This window comes from Varroa destructor, unplaced genomic scaffold, assembly GCF_002443255.2.
Source record: "Varroa destructor unplaced genomic scaffold, Vdes_3.0 BEIS01000001.1, whole genome shotgun sequence".
Lineage (NCBI taxonomy): Eukaryota > Metazoa > Arthropoda > Arachnida > Mesostigmata > Varroidae > Varroa > Varroa destructor.
The window spans coordinates 4385301-4394064 of record NW_019211454.1 but is presented as its reverse complement, the minus strand read 5'-3'; the positions used below and the strand labels follow the sequence as shown (position 1 = coordinate 4394064).

Here is an 8764-nt window from a genome sequence, read left to right as displayed (position 1 = left end):
ACCGATATGTTTTGTTGCCTGGAGAGGAGTATACACTTTCGAGGTACCTATGATAAGTTATCTCCAAGTGGTGGTTGTAAATAATGGTCGTCACTTGAGTCTTAGTAAGTTATCACTTTCCTGGTTAAGCCTTAGTAGGCATGAACTTGATAACTGGCTAGTATAAAAGGAATAGCCATTTGAAACTACTATATTGTTATCAGGAAAGCATGTCTACCCGGCATTGTATTCCAACACACAGTAAGTACACTGTTTCAACCAGGATTCGAACTGAAAGCCTCCTTTTCATGGGGTGATCTACAACCTTGCTTTGGCGCTGTTATATATATATATATATATTATAGGTAAATGAAAATCTGTCTTTGCTTCTAAGTAATGATTAGCATCATTACTTGCTAATTCTATGCCTCAAAGTCTTATTAGTCGAAAGTATTTCAAAGAAGGATTAAGCATAAGCGACGTGTTGGAGGTGGTACGCTCTCACTAGTATTGTGGAGGTCTCAACGTGTTGTACTGATTGTCACGGTTGAGCTGAACTGCGACAAAATCTACAAGAAATCCTCTATATACGTTATATGTAAACACATATAGCGGCAGAGAAGAAGAAAAGAGAAAAAAAAAATGTGGTCTTTTTGTGCAAGACACATTGTGTGCTAAAAATGCCTGGGCGATATATAGACAAAGAGTTCATATACACGATACTCGTATATATGAACTCTTTGTCTAGAGTTTTAGCTGCCGTTGTTAGTATCGTTGCCGTTTTGGCCACCGACTTCGTGTTATTTCGAAAGCCTGTTCTTTTTTCGGCACACCAAATTAGTCTTATTCTCATATATTCGTGGCTTTCCGCTTGACGGAGCTAGTTCATGGTGAATTAAAAACATTAACTTATTCAGTCAACAAACAAGTTCTTTCTAATATCGAGAAGGAGCTCTGACGAGCCAAATCGACGAGAAACTTTCAAGATTTGATCTTGTCAAATCAAAAAGTTTCCTTATAACACCCTATTTTTAGCTTAGCGTCGCCGCCGTACTCTGCAGGTCACCTTTTTATTTGAAGCCCACGTTCTCTTAATATTTTGTAGTCCAATTTTTGTCTATTAGAGATGAATCGAACCTGAGTAAGAGCAAAGCTGTGGGCAGGACGAAGGAAGTGAGAAGCGAGATCCTCTTATTATTTTAGCTGACTGTCACTTTCTAAAATGCTATGCTTCCTTTTTGGTTTCGCTGTGGTCCGTTGAAGGATTTGCTATCTGCAAAAGGAAAGCGGCTGAGATGAGCGCGGGATAAAGCGAGACGAGACGGAGTTTTTTTTTCCCGCCAATTTGGGATCACTGTCAACCTCTCATAAGGGGAACCTACCCGACGTGTGTTCTCCCTACCCCGCTCAACCACTTGCTCTAGCTGGGGATCCCTACTCGCCGGTTGGGAAACGAACACCAAAACCGGCGAAGAGGACTTATCGCTTCAGTGGCCGAGTATAAAGCTCATAACCGCAGAAAAGGCCGGCTGTCCTGCCCTTAGTCGATTGAATCGCTCACACACAGACACATCTATAGGCGAACAGAAACAGCAAAGAACACGCGTCCTCAAAAAGCAACTACTACTGCTAGTAGTTGAAATACAGCTGTAGTCAGTATCATTTTCCCATTGTTGCTTCATTGGCCGGTCCGAAGAGCTGTTATTTATTTTCTTTAGTGCTCTGCTCTGTTAATAGATTGCTTTTTATATTGGTGCTACAAGTATTGCCGCACTTCCCGGAGTCTCACGGTTTCAAAAACTTTACTCGCAGATCAGCCCGTCATAGGATTTAGATTCGTTGCAATGAGAACACATATGCTGTTCATATCGACAATCCCATGTGAGTAAGGATGCGGCACTGCCGCTGGGGGACCGTCCAGTATCTGAATGGCGCGTGCTGGAACCTATGTTCTCTCTGCGTTTATCAATATAGTAGACAAACAAAGAGAGTTTGGGAAAATTGGAAATATCAGCAACCAGTGCGCAATCTCAAGAGTGAGATAAACCTGAGTAGTTAAAGAATGTCTTCTTTAGACGAGCTCTTTCCGTGTAAAAACCCCCTAAATTGAGTTAACCTATGTAGCTACGCTATTAGTAAATATTGGCATCGTTCTTGCAATACGGTGATTTGGGCTAACCATTAGTCGGCCAATTGGATAGCTACTTGATTGTGAAAATTTTTTTGGGTAGCAAAATCGTGTCATAGTGAGTAGCTCTCCAGCTATAGACTACAAATACAGGGAATCGGAAGTAAGCCTAATGGTTACGGTTTGTTGATGGCAATAGAAGCCGTTAGATTGTATCTGCAAGTAAGAAATTGCATGAGAACCTTAGTCAACACCATATGACTAGATTCATAAGTATTTTGGTAATGAAAAAGTGAAATTGAAAAATTAGGCGACCTTTCGTCTTTTCGAACGAAGAACGTTTGCGAATTTCGCAACATAAAATAGCATCAAATCCAAAACGAACGCGCCTCATATGCAGTGGTATACAAAAGGGTCCAAGAAAGTTCCACTCTCGAATCATTTCTCTTCATTAATATGTGTGCTTGCTATTTGACCTATCAGACGACACACGGATCCTGACTAATTGAAATCTGCTACGTAAAGCCTAACTGTTAGCGAAATCAAACGACCGAAAAGCCATCTGCCTGTAAGGGCCGGTGGTAGGTATTCCTGCTGAAAGGACTATACTTGGACCGCGGCAGGTGCAGGGGGAAGAGAGCGAAAGGGCGGAGAAAAACCTGGGGGGTCTCTCTTCAACAAATCTAAAACGGCCGAAGAAAACGAACCAGACAGTAACAGATGTCGACAGCATCAAGAAAAGAATCTTTCGAGGCTTGCTTTTTCGAAGATTATTAAAAAATCTAACCTCATTGTCCCTGCTTTACGTCACACTCCAGTGTCAGTCAGTACCAGTAGGTCCATCCTCCCCGCGCGGGTTAGGTTCGACGTCGCAAAACGTCGAATTGGTGATGGCAGCGGTCGACCGACCCTTTCCTTTTATGTTGGTAGTCCGCATTGCGGAGGTGCAATCGTCTTGTGTAGGTATCTTTTGTAGGCTCTTTCGATTTAGCTGCTTCAACGTTCTGTACGTTTCGCAAGAGCACACACGTCCACATAGACGCTCAAACAGAAACACGCAGAATTATGTCGGCGGCAGCTGGCGTGACGATTTTTAGTCCCATCTTCCCCCTGGGTCAACACCCACGGAAGCAATTTATGGTCTTAGCTGTACGTAACCATATTGCCGGCTCTGAGTCTGAGACGCGGCCTCTAACAGACTGTCACATGGAAAACTCAAAAAAAACTTTTTTTATCTGTCGGTGTTCAAGGGAAGACTTGGTGAAACCAAAGCCGGCCTTTTTTTTTGTTGTATACTGTTTTCCGTCACTAATTTTAAACTTCGAGGACATTACGGAGCCGAGAAGGTCCAGCCTTTTTGTTCCTGCCTCTTCCCGCCTCTTGGTTGTACAATGCGGACTTGCCTTGCTTTCACGGTAAGCAACACGACTCTGCACTTCTCTAAACCTCCTTGACATGTTAGTTGACAAAAGCGAAGAAAAGGACGACTTTTTATAGCAGCAACCTCAGCTTTTTTTTATTTGCCAGGGGCTGGGAGATGTTGAGGTTACGCGGTGTTTTGTTTCTTCTACAGCGACGGCCTTCACCGCCCCGTCTTCGCTGTCGCCATGATTCGGTGGATCTCAGCTCGAAGGAATGGGTGTCACGCGCGGCCATTCTAACTTTTTGTTTTGGTCGCGCTGACTCTCCTTCAGTATGTGTCGTCCATTCACTCCTGTCAATGTGCCCTCTCGTTATGTATCCGCCTCGGCATCCAGCTAACATAAGCCAGTGACTGAGGTTGCTATCCACCACTTAGTTACTTTTAGAGATGACAACTGGAGGAACTGAACTAGGACCAGCTAGCGCAGATTTTGGATGGTCTGACCGACGCTGTCATGTTCGACTCTTTGCGTTTGCGCCCGTAATTCGCCACCCTCCATTGCACATCACACGCGTTTTCAATGCTGCGGTCTGCTGCTGTTACTGCCGGACCGTCAATGGGCTCTTCACGGCAAGGTTCGCGCTTTGGGCAGGGAACCTTGGCCACCAACGTCTTTGTATTCGCAATCGTTAATCCAGACAAGCTTGCACGCCTAGAAGCTGTTCTTTGTTGTTTCTTTTCTGTCCAGTTCTTCTTATCCTCGTCTCCAGTCATTCAAGCCAGTTGGAGTGCAAACAAAGTCTTTGTTGCTGGCTGGCTGACCATCAAAGCTAGCTTGATTTGGTCGCACAGGGTCGCCTGGCCCTTGTCCTGTTTTGGCACCTGACAACAACACTAATCTTTTTTTTTGTTGTTTAGCAGGAACGACGACTACGTCGACTGCTATTTCCGCTATTGCTGCTTTTTTTGTTACTTCAGTGCTACTCCTTCGAAAGTGGCCACGACAGTCTTTGTACACGAATGGTAAACCAGCGCAGGGAAGTAAAGTTAATGCGGGGAATCGAGAGGGTCACCGCTGGAGCACTGCTTTGTTGGCTTCGAACTGTCTCTAGTCCCTTCCCTTCCCCCTGGGTCACCATTAATCAGCACTAACCAGGCCCAAAGCGGCCTCAGTTCTTGCCCTTCTTCGGTCCGGGCGCCAGTACCGCCACTAGTAGCGCCGCCCACATTTAGCACAAGGATTAGTCGTACGGGACGACTCCGGACGGTCATTCTCAATCGAACCGCCAAAACAGTCTTCACTGCCCAGTGTTCACAAATTCGTCAGTCAGGCCGTCTCTCATCTCTTTCTGTTCTGTTACAGTTGTCTGTCCGTGTTTCAGCGGCAAATTTGCGACCGTTTGTCTCCAGACGTTGAGTTTTTGAATGTCAGTTTCCCAATTATATACGATGTTGCTGAGTGACAACGGCCACAGTTATACAGAAATCATTTTAGCAGCTGACTAATTCCATTATGGAACACCATAGCTATGCTGGATCAGGAACGAAAGATCCACGTCTGTTTGGCGGCGTCTGAATGACAGGTACGTGATGGATACTTTAATCGTTAACTGTAAATGCATTATATAACCAAACGGGAGTTTGAGGCGTCATAGGTTTCCTAAATGAGACCAGGGAGTTGTCTTGTGCTTGCTTATTCAAAAAAAACATTATTGTTAGAAGACTTTAGGCTAGAGAGACATAATTCCGTACCAAGCTATTACTTGTATAGCGGAACGACTCGTATTTTGTGCCGCAACCCTGTATTACTTAGTCTGTGCCTGTTTGATATTCTGCCGATATTTGCTTAACTAAGCGTCGGTTTTGTTATCGAACAAGTGAGCAATTTCGTAAATAAGTGCAACATGTACAATCAAAGAACTATGTACGTCGAGCTAGGGTAATTATTAGAGAAGGCTTTATTTATGTCTTAAACATTCGTTCATTGGATGATAACCGTTTTTTTTTTTTGTTAGCCATAAATATATGTCCATAAAAGAATTTTATGGCGTTGCGCTGGGCCTAAGTCGTTCAATGTATTAGATTCAACAATCAATCGGAGAAAAAAAGGACTAAGTGACTTCTTCTATCGACCTTTCGATTGAAGCTTAAAAGTAACTTGATGAAACCCTGACGAGCGTTGTTTCGCTATTCTCCATAACGGAATTCGAAACTTAGTGTTAAATGTTGTTATAGTTACTGCTCTATCCTCAAGTTCATTCGAGGGAATTACTAATACCATATAAATAATTTATTGTTGTTTATCATGTAACGAATCAATTACCAGTTTATCTTGAAAAATATCTCTGTTGGCCCCCACGTTTTGTTTACATGTGCCCTGATAAACTTGAAGTATTGTTTAAAAGACTTTTGGCTGATTTCAACACATTTTTAGCGGCCATGACTGCTAAAAGCAAAACTTTCCGATACAGATTATGATGATCTAAATTAGGGTGATTACAAGGCTTTATTGCTGCTTACACATATATGAGTAGGCTTAATGTGAAGTGGATTGTATGAGTGCTTCATCTCTGTCTACATCACCTACAAAGGAGAGGTTGTAGAAAATGGAGCATTGTCGTCGATCGATTTCAACGCTCTACCCATTTTCAACTTAGTTCGTTAGCCGAATTATATGGTCAATGATCGGTAATTCCCTCAATGGAATGGCCTTTCTCAACTGTGAAGCCTCTACACAGGCTTCGCGAACACTAAGGGAGGCTGAGCTATACTGAGTAGCTCTGTACGAGCTAGTGTGACTCCTCAAAACACTCCCATGTCATTTCAAATTCATTTGGTCGACAAATTCATTATTCTATGGGAAACCTAACGTTTTCCACGACCCAGCACTACGAGGAGAAATTCCAGCAAATTCTATTGCACATAATGAAACATTATAGATCAAGCTCAAATTAGAATACGGCTAAATTCGTTTAAGCTGTGCAAAGATTTTTGCCTGTTAACTCCAGCGTGTTCTGCATTTGATGCCCAAACGTTTTTTTGAGGTATTAAGTATCGTGCACGTCACCGTGATGGTCATTCACTGAAGTCTAAGATACGGTTCACAGGGTAAAATCGATTGGTATATGGCACGAACTTTAAGACGTATGGTCTTATATATACGAACTGGTCTTTACAAGTTCTTTCATCACACCAGCGACCCTTTGAGTGGAACACTTCTGCAGGCAAAATAATGCGTCCTGAGGATTCAGGACAACTTCTATTTATGTACTTATTCAATTCACCATTTGCGACTAAATGCATTCAACCGCAGTTCCAGTTCAAAAAAACGAAGTTTTTACAACCATTCACAGTAAAGATCGCGCCGTGTCATTCGTTTTCAACGGACTGCGTCGCACCGCACCGCGTCGCACCGCACCGCGTCGGAAGAAGCAGCTAGAACAGCTTTCGGCTTGACAAAGCTAGAAAGTACAGGCCAACGGTGCCTTACAGGTACGCATTTACAGACTCAACTTAGAAACGCCGCAATAGTTTGGTTTCGTATCAATGGCGAAATGTATTCACGTCCCGCAGCAATTCAGTTTCACAGCTACGTTATCTCATCTAAATTGCCAGCCTTAGCAGCGGCTGGAACCGCGGAGCGCCCTTTCCTCTTGCCCCGTACAGCCCTGTGACGTAGCCCTGTTTCCCAACAAGCCGTATTCGGCCTACAGCAGCTAGGTCGCGCTTTGCCTAAATGCAATGGGCAGGTTTGAGCTCATCGCCGCTTAATACTATTAATAACGAAAATAAATGTGGCGTCTCTCTACTCAGATGATACGGTGCCTCGCCCTACGGACATATTGAGTATGCTAGAACGACAATTTAAGCAGTTGCTCAGCGCAGGCGGCAGGCCCCGTGCAGCGAAATTAGGTCGTGTTCTGGGTCGTTCTCTGCCGACATTTGGGTGCTATATACAGAGAAAAATAGTGCGTCCATGTGTGTGTCTATGCGACTGTGAACTGGGTCTTTTTCTATAGAGCATACTGCTGCCTGATGTTGCTTGGTGCTGGTTGACGCCTATTGTACTAAAGCTATTTTTGATACAACAAAGCGACACATATATCATGTAAGGATTTATGTCACCGATTTGTCATTAGAAGCAATGAAGCAGAACGTTCTTACCAATGAAAGATAGTTTGGACGGCGTCTATTAGAAAACCGTCAATTAGCATCATCGCATATACTATACAATATGTCACACTTAACGAAGCAAAAAACGTCGTGATTATTTAGTGCTTACCACGACTATATCTGTATATATATGAAACGAATATATAAGGAACAGCCCCACAGTAAATAGTTCATTGGAAGATGTGTACCTAGATATAGCGCTGACGGGTGCAACCGCGAACGATAATAGTCTACATTCTTTACCACACGAAGCCTTCTACGTAGAGCGTTAGGATTAATTAGTACTACTATACAGTCCGCTTGCATTTATTTTTCTCGTATTTTGTGTTCCTGAACTAATGGTTTTGCGGCAATAGTTGTTTGTTAATTAAAATGTAGTTAGCTTTTCATAAAGCTAAAGAACCATGCTCACCTCACAAAGGGGGTGCCCTAGCAAATGCTCGAAGATTCGAAGCAAATATCTGAATTTCGAAATAAATATACATATAGTGTAGTGGTGGCAAAAGATATTACCGAATTATCGCGCTCTCGGCCTCCTTGCTAGCGACAGCGGCGTTGTTTCGACCTGTCGTCTGCCTCGTTGACTTTGGCCAGCTCCAGCTACACTACCGCACATTATCCACCCATTTGATAATATTCACACAAAGACGGATTGTGGAATATTTAACCCAACTGCAGCCTGACGTCGGTCCTGACAAGAACCAGAGGGAAAAGAGAAATAGCCAAGGCTGACAGCCTTTTGTGAGCAGGCAGATTCATGCGCCAGAAAGAAAATAACCGAGCGATGGGTAATGGCAAGGTGACTACAACGCCACGCGACGTAGCATCGGAAAAGATTCCTAGTTCGTGCACGTTTCTAGATGCCACCAGGTGTATGGCGTCGTGCGCAAACTAATTAGCACGCTGAATTCTATTGATGGGCAATTCTCATCCCAACCGGCTGGACCCAGCAGCGAATACCTCGCGATACAGCTTCGTGGCTAAAAACCCTGGTGCCTCGTTGCATGTACGTGCAAGTGCCCTGGGAGGTACGAAGGAGTCGACACGTCAAGGCGGCTTGCATTACCTGGCGATGTTGTGTATGTAGATTTTCAGCGCGAGATAAATGTGCCCAAAACACA

The 8764-nt window shown here is 43.8% G+C and overlaps 1 protein-coding gene across 1 annotated transcript in view; it reads left to right on the top strand.

Moving 5' to 3' along the window:
- The first annotated feature begins 210 nt into the window (after positions 1–210).
- The window catches only part of Hasp (Hig-anchoring scaffold protein), a 205738-nt gene continuing 197184 nt past the window's right edge, over positions 211–8764 (top strand). Inside the window, exon 1 of the mRNA XM_086987784.1 lies at positions 211–240. The gene's annotated coding sequence lies outside the window, so the exon portion shown is untranslated. The remainder of the gene's footprint in view (positions 241–8764) is intronic.